Raw genomic sequence first — 7,004 nt, 5'->3', positions numbered from 1 at the left:
TTAAGGGAGCTCGGTCTGGGGTGGCGCTTTCCTCCGCGAAGGCTCCTTTGATATTAATAGTGTTGGTGTCTTGAAACTGACGTAATGCGCGGAGACTGAGGTCCTGACAAGCGATAACATTTCTGATAAAGACCCGATCTCACTGCAATCTCAAGCGTCCTCTTTTTGGTGCTGCTCGTTTCTCCAGACCCCGCGTCCTCTCGATCGCTCTCTCGCCTTCCTATTTTTTTTTTTTTAAACAAAAAACAACACCCCCTCCCCTCTCCCACCCGGCACCGGGCACATCCTTGCTCTATTTCCTTTCTCTCTCTCTCTCTCTCTCTCTCTCTCTTTTTTATAAAGGGGGGGAGGGAAGGGAAAGGGGGGGAGGCAGGAAAGACCTTTTTCTCCCCCCCTCCCCCCCAATAATCCAAGATCAACTCTGCAAACAACAGAAGACGGTTCATGGCTCTGGCCGCCGCGCCACCATCTTTCGGGCTGCCGAGGGTGTTCTTGACGATTAATCAACAGGTAAGGAGGGGCCCGGGCGGGCCGCGGGGCCGGGGGCCGCGGGGGGCACGGGGGGCGCGGGCGCCCCTCGGCCGGGCCCGGGGCGCCGCGACGCGAGTGCTGCGCCCGCGCGTGTGTGCGCAAAATGTGGGCGATCGCGAGCGGGGAGCCCTGGGAATTAAAAGTGACTTTCTTTGAAAAAAAAAAAAAAAAAGCAGAGGGAGAGTGCAGAAAGCCAAGCGCAGGCTTCTCGGGTTTCACATGCATTTTCTTTCTTCCTTTTTGCGCGTGTGATTTCTTTCTTTCTTTCTTCTCTTCTGCTCTCTTTCCCCCCCTTCCTCTCCTCCTTTTGGTGGGTCTGAGGCAACTGAGCCTTAGAAACGAGCGACTTCAAACTGCAGTAGCCCCTGGAGTCAGGAGGGTCAAGTTCAGCCGCCAGGGAGGAGGAAAAACAAATCCCCATTTGCCAAAAAAAGAAGTTTCAGGCCGGTGCCCCCTCCCCCTCGCAGCCCCACTCCCCCTCGCTGTCTCTTTCTGGCTGATTTTAATTCTCTCCTACCGGGCGCAGCGGAGGAGCTGGAGGTGGTTGGACCCGAGGGGCCGCCGCCGCCGCCGCCGCCGCCGCCGCCGCCGCTGCTGCTGCAAGTTTTCTGGGGCTCCTGACAAGCGGGGAGCAGACTAGGCACCAGCATGCAGAGTAGTAAGTTGGGCCAACTTGGGAGGGTTGGGAGGGTCTCAGAGAGGGGCCTTCGTGTGGTCCCCAAAGTGGGAAAACCGTGCAGGACTGGCGTTGGCTTTGAAGAGTTTGCAAAGCCAGGCTTCAAACTTTTTGCCTTAAAGGCCCAGCTGGGCTGGAGAAGGAGGGTGTCGCATCCCCTGATGCACCCGCCTCCGCGCGGCTCAGGGCAGCTTGGCCGAGGGGTCTGTGCCCTGTCTGTGCCATGTGGCAGGGCCTTGCAGCCCAGGCGCTTCCGTAGGGGCTGAGGAAGGGGCAGACTTCCTCTGCGGTGCGGATGATGCGCCATGTGTCGCGGGTCAGCGGACACTGGACGGTGATTAAATGCCTGACAGCGGTGGGACGTCCAGGCGGACGGGAGCTTCGCCTTCTGTCTAGTTCCTGTTTGGGTTCCAGAGAAACGCATCTTTGAAAGGCCAAGGCAAACATCGCTGTCCCTTCAAATAACTCCAGGATTATAGGACCCCATGAATAATTTGAGGGTGAGGCGGAGGTGGGAGCTGTTTGAAGTGCAAAGCTGTTTTTGTGGCTGGGAAAGCCTTTTTGTTAGTACCTGTGTGAGATGGTGGTGTTTCCCCCTTTCCCCAGGGAAGTCAGTAACCGTTTTATGGCCTTAAGACTCTAAAGCAATTTAAGTTTGAAGGCGAGAAGGACTGGTGGGTTGCAGAGGGAATCTTGGACTGATTAAATTTGAGGTCTTGCTTTACTTCCTCATATCTTTTTAGGCCTCAGAATTGATACTATTGAAAGTTTTTGAGTAAGAGCGATGGATTTTAATGATGAATCAAAATTATGATAGAATATTCCTCCTTATCCTATTTTGGAAAATCACGGCTAGAGTCTTAAGTGAGGTAAGTGAAGTGAGAAGCGTAGCGGAGAAGTGAAATCACAGAGAAGTTGGGCCGATCCATTGAACTTTTGTAGATTCATTGAACTTTTGTAAATGCACCAGGTGAACAGGGAAGGGTCTGAGAGGGAAAATAGGTATACAAAGGGATCTCCAGATAGGGCCGGGGAGAGAATTACAAAGAAATGATAACTCTAGGCCTGGTAGTTGGCTAAAATTTGATTGTTGAAAGCAAAAATACTATAGGAACCTCTAACCACTCTTCAAAGTCGTCCAGCTCTTAAGTTAAAAACCTATGGATCTCGCTGGCATCATGTTACTTTCCTGCTGGTTTTAGGAAAAGTTGATCATTTAGAAAAGGCTGCCAGAGTTAAAAATGCGAGGGGCAGCAAAGGAAAGTAATGCGGCGGCCAGTTCTTGACGTGGACAAAATGAGAATGAAAGTTTCTGAGCTCACTGTTGTCAAGTTTCTTACATGTTGCTCATTTGCTTAGGACGCTTTCTCAGATATTCTACCGGTTAATGTAAAAAAGCAAACTCATTCTAAAATGGTGTGGGTTTTTTTTTTCTTCCCCCAAGTCTGCTAGGGTTGTGAGTAAATACAGGGTTTGTATGGGAAGATGAAGCGTTTCCTGTAAGTTGTGATGCTGACAGGACAGTCTGGAAATGATACCAAGATTTTGAGGATTTTTTTTTTTACCTTTAAGTGAAAGTTTATTAATGACATGCTTAATCTTAACAAGTCAAACATATTGTTCTTAGAGCTTATCTCTCCTCAGACTTCATAACTTCCTTTTAAAGCTATACCCCTGGATGAAAATATTTCTAGATTCAGTTAAATAGGGCCACGAGCGTGCTCAAGTTGGACGATTATTTTTGAATATTAACAATGTGAAAATAAAACTCCTGACGGGGAGATAGATTTCTAATGCCACATTATGACTTGAATTCTCTAAATGTGAAGCATTCTGAGACTTCATTAATACTCAGTTGGCAAAGTATTATTTGCCATGGGTGAGTGGATGTTTACGGCGTCCCACTATATCTATTCTATGTTAGGATATATGTGTGTAGAATACTTTCCTACACGTAATAATCAAGTCTGACGCTCTCCAAGTAAATGGTGGAACATAACAAGTTCCTTACAAAAAAAGTTTGTCACTCCTGTGAATTCTGGACGCTGTAGGGGAGTCTGCTGCTATTTAGATGTTGTCCTTTGTCTCTGAAAGGTAACATGAAAAGTAAGGAGAAAGGTGTCAGTAGTTGTGAGATCTGAGGTTGATTTTAGAGCTCAGCATTCTGATGATTAGTGTTTTAAATGATTTAATAAAATTTTTGCTTGAAAACAGGTTAGAATCTGTAATAGTGTGTTAGTCATAAGTGAGTTGCACATGCCTCTTCCATATTTTCAGTATTTTTTCTTTTCTTTTAAGTCACATACTACTCCTGAGTTTACTCTGATTTCCAGAGTACAAGGGAATCTTCATTCATAAGGAAAACCTTCAAAACAGGGAAATGGATGCATCTGTGGAAAAGCTGCTTTTAAGATCTTAGTATTTCAATGATGTTTCTATTACTGTTATTATTTGATGTGTGTGCGCGTGTGTGCGTGTGTGTGTACAGAGAGAGAGAGAAATAAAGATCACAATTTGCTGTTAATGATCTGCACATTCCTATTAAGATATGCTAAAAGGTGTTAAGTTTTAATAAACTCTTTTCTTACCTTCTTTGTGGAAGTAAATAAGTGTTACTGACATTTTTAAAAAGACTGGTAGAAAATTGTTTTTGAGCTAGAACTTTATTTTGACTTTGAAATGAGCACAGATATCAATAACTGGCCTTTAAATTTTTTTTATAATGCATATAATATAGAAATTATTTTTTTACTTCACTACTTGGGTAGCAAACAATAATGTAATAACACTATGCTATTGTGTGTAAAATAGACTTTAAGAAAGTTATGGGCAGGTGTTTATAATTAATTTAAAGGGAAAATTATTGTTTTTGAAATAAGTGATGCACTTAAAATAAAATGACTGGTGCACATTAAAACGTATTCTTATTGAGATAGTCTCTGGTGTGTAAAATGAAGCCATTCATTCAGCAGACTGACAACTTTCCACTTGGTATTTGCCTTTGCTTAATTTAGTTTCTGCAGGACAGCTAGTGTGGTAGTCTGCATCTGTTTTTGGCAGGCACAGAAAACTATAAACTGAGATAGTTCGGTCCCAAATATTGCAGCTCACACGTTACAATCAATTTGATAAAAACAGGCAAGTTTTATGGACTTGCTTTCTGTTGTTCATCCTTGCTCAGGCTGTCAGGTAACAGGTTTCTCTCTCCCTGTTTTGCTGGTTATAACTACTAGGACCATGGATAACTAGTTCTGACTCCTGTTTACTCATTTATCCACCTTATTTATTATTCATTGAAATTTGGGGGAAATTCAATGACAGCATATCTGGATGTGGTTTTACTTTATCTGTGTGATAACTACAGCTTTTGGTATCATCGTACAGAAGGTAATGAATTCTTTGTTACTATAGTAGTTTTACAATTTATGGAATTTCAGGGTCCCCCACAGATAAAATATGAAGAAACTTAGAGCCTTTGCCAGGTAGAAATCTCATCTAATTCTCTGAAGTTCCTGGTGATTGTTAGGTATATGGGAGACTACCGCACTTTGCAGTTATTTCCACTGAAAAAAAACTAAGCAGAGTTTTTTAAATCACCAAAATTATTTGTCTTCCTCAAGCTTTAACCAGTGGATTAAAGTAAATATGCGAAAATGCCAAGTGTTGTTTTGTACTACTGTTCAGTAGCGAACAGAGCTTTAGAGGGAATAACCACTTTTAAAAATTTATCCTCAAGTGTGAGTGGGTCTTAGGCTGTTTGTTTATTTGTATAGGATATTTGATTAGTTATATATGACCTTTATAAATACTGTCCTTAATGTTGCTCTTATGGTCACCTCTAGGGTTTTCCTATCACTTTGTGGTTTTCAGGTCCCTGGGAACTGAATTTGTTGGTCTTTGGTTTGGTTCTCTGATGGATATAATAATGTAGAACTGGATTTAGTTTAGAAAGAGATCTTTGGGCTTAAGGAGACCTCTTTCACTGAATTTGGGGAAGGATCGATGGATGAAAATTAGATGAATTATTGTTAGTTTGAGAAGAAGGCTGACTGGTGGCTGAAGCTATAGTAGCTATTATAGTAGAAATGTCGACTTTTTGTCATCCCCCATCCCCCGCTTTTTTTTTCTCTAAGAGCACAAATCCAAGTAGCAAAAACAAAGATGAAATTATCTATGCACTTCAAATTTGAAGTATCATTGGGAATCATTTTCTGATTCGAAGCTATAACTGAAATACAAATAACATCAAAATGTCCCCCCCAAAGACATTGAGGGTACGCTTTTTGTTCTAAGCATGTTTCATTAAAAATAAGAAAGAAAACTTTTAATTTTTAAAATGTTTCTAGCTCTTTAAAAACCTGCAGTAAATACTTTACAAGTGGCTAGACACCTTCCCTGGTGGTTTAGTTTATACAAGCAGGAAACTTTCTCTCCTACTCTTTCTCTCTTTCTTGTTTTCTTTAAACCAACTGACGTAATGCCAAACTTTGCTTTAAAAGAACAGACAGAAGTAATTGGTAGCTTTTAACTTTTAATAATGTTCTGGATTGGTTTTAGTGGCCAAAATGCCATTTTTTAAAAAAAAAAAAAGTTCAAGTAAGAACGGGCTTGTGGCCTGAGGAAGAAAGGCTCTGTTGATGCAGTTATTTTTATTCTTGTTTTTCAATCTGTTATTAAAAATCTTTCCTGCTGAGCACTGCTGGATTTCTCCAATTGCTCTCTGTGATGGCTGGTGCATTTCAGGTTACCGTAACTTAAACAGTTTTTGGGTTTTGGGGAGAGTGGGCATTTGTGTTGCGTGATTTCTTTCTTAGTTGGAAAAAAAAAACCATTGTTTTTGTTTCAATTGAGATGAATTAATTAAGATTATCAATGGCGACAGGTCAATGAATGTGTTTATATTAAGAATGTTACACCTGTTAGCAAGAGCCTGAAATGTGGAAGTTTAATTGTGACATTAATCATTTTTATGTGCAGAGGAAGGAAAATAGATGAAACTTTACAAAAATATATTTTAAGATTGAAAGCGTTAATTTTAAGGGTCAGTTTGTTTCTACTGGTGGTTCTTTTATTCGCACAATTTTAGATGATAATTTTTTAACCCTATTTATCACGCAGTGTTTTTAGTTTCCTTTTTTTTTTTTTTAAATCGTCATTTTCTCTTTTCCTGATCTTACACAGGCAAACAGCACTTTCTACAGTTAAGAGACATCTTGGTGATGTTGATTGACATCAGGGCAACTTCAGAAGCTGGCAAGTAGGAAAATCTTTTCAGAGGGCAAAAAGATTCGTGCCAGTTTTTCCTTCCTTGGGGAAAGACACTCCACCCAGAAACGGGGCCCTCCGCCCCATTTGGTGGGCCAGAACTGAGTATCGACGTTGCTGGTGTGAATTGTTCGTAAGGTTTAAATCTTATGGTTACTTGTCTTGGACTTGGCTTTTAACCCCAAATTTGTTTTGAGAGTTTTTGTTTTTCTTTTCATTGCACAGAGCGTATTTTAAAAATAATACATACTGAAATTAGGTATCACGGAGATACCTTAAAATGTCTTTTAGGGCTTTTACAATTATAAAAGTATTCCGCATATTCAGGGAAGTTGACATGTTCTCTGCATAGAAATTTGACAGTTTTGACTTACCTTATGTCTTCCTCAGTTTTTCTTGTGAGAGCTAAGACTTTAGTTCAAATCAGGGGCATTCTTTCTTTGCTAACTACTCCTTTACTTACGGATTTGTCAGGAAAAACTTTAGGAACTGAAGCTGTTAAGTTGTTTGCATCAAGCATGGTGAGAGTATC

At 41.3% G+C, this 7,004-nt stretch overlaps 1 protein-coding gene across 8 annotated transcripts in view; it reads left to right on the top strand.

Annotated features, from left to right (window-relative positions):
• The window catches only part of TRPS1 (transcriptional repressor GATA binding 1), a 256,423-nt gene that overhangs the window by 592 nt on the left and 248,827 nt on the right, over positions 1–7,004 (top strand). For 3 of the 8 annotated variants that reach the window (XM_025871019.2, XM_025871018.2, XM_025871015.2), the window contains exon 1: positions 7–510. The exons of 1 other annotated variant lie outside the window; for it this stretch is intronic. The gene's annotated coding sequence lies outside the window, so the exon portion shown is untranslated. Of the gene's footprint in view, positions 1–6; positions 511–1,026; positions 1,190–1,976; positions 2,077–7,004 lie in introns of those variants that run through there. 4 more of the 8 variants (XM_073893130.1, XM_073893124.1, XM_073893126.1 and 1 more) reach the window with 3 other exon arrangements.

This window comes from Callorhinus ursinus, unplaced genomic scaffold (assembly GCF_003265705.2).
Source record: "Callorhinus ursinus isolate GAN/ISIS: 27379988/994484 unplaced genomic scaffold, GSC_fseal_2.0 scaffold5, whole genome shotgun sequence".
NCBI classification, from domain to species: domain Eukaryota; kingdom Metazoa; phylum Chordata; class Mammalia; order Carnivora; family Otariidae; genus Callorhinus; species Callorhinus ursinus.
Note: the sequence above shows the minus strand (reverse complement) of the source record. Positions and strands in the feature narration are given on the sequence as shown.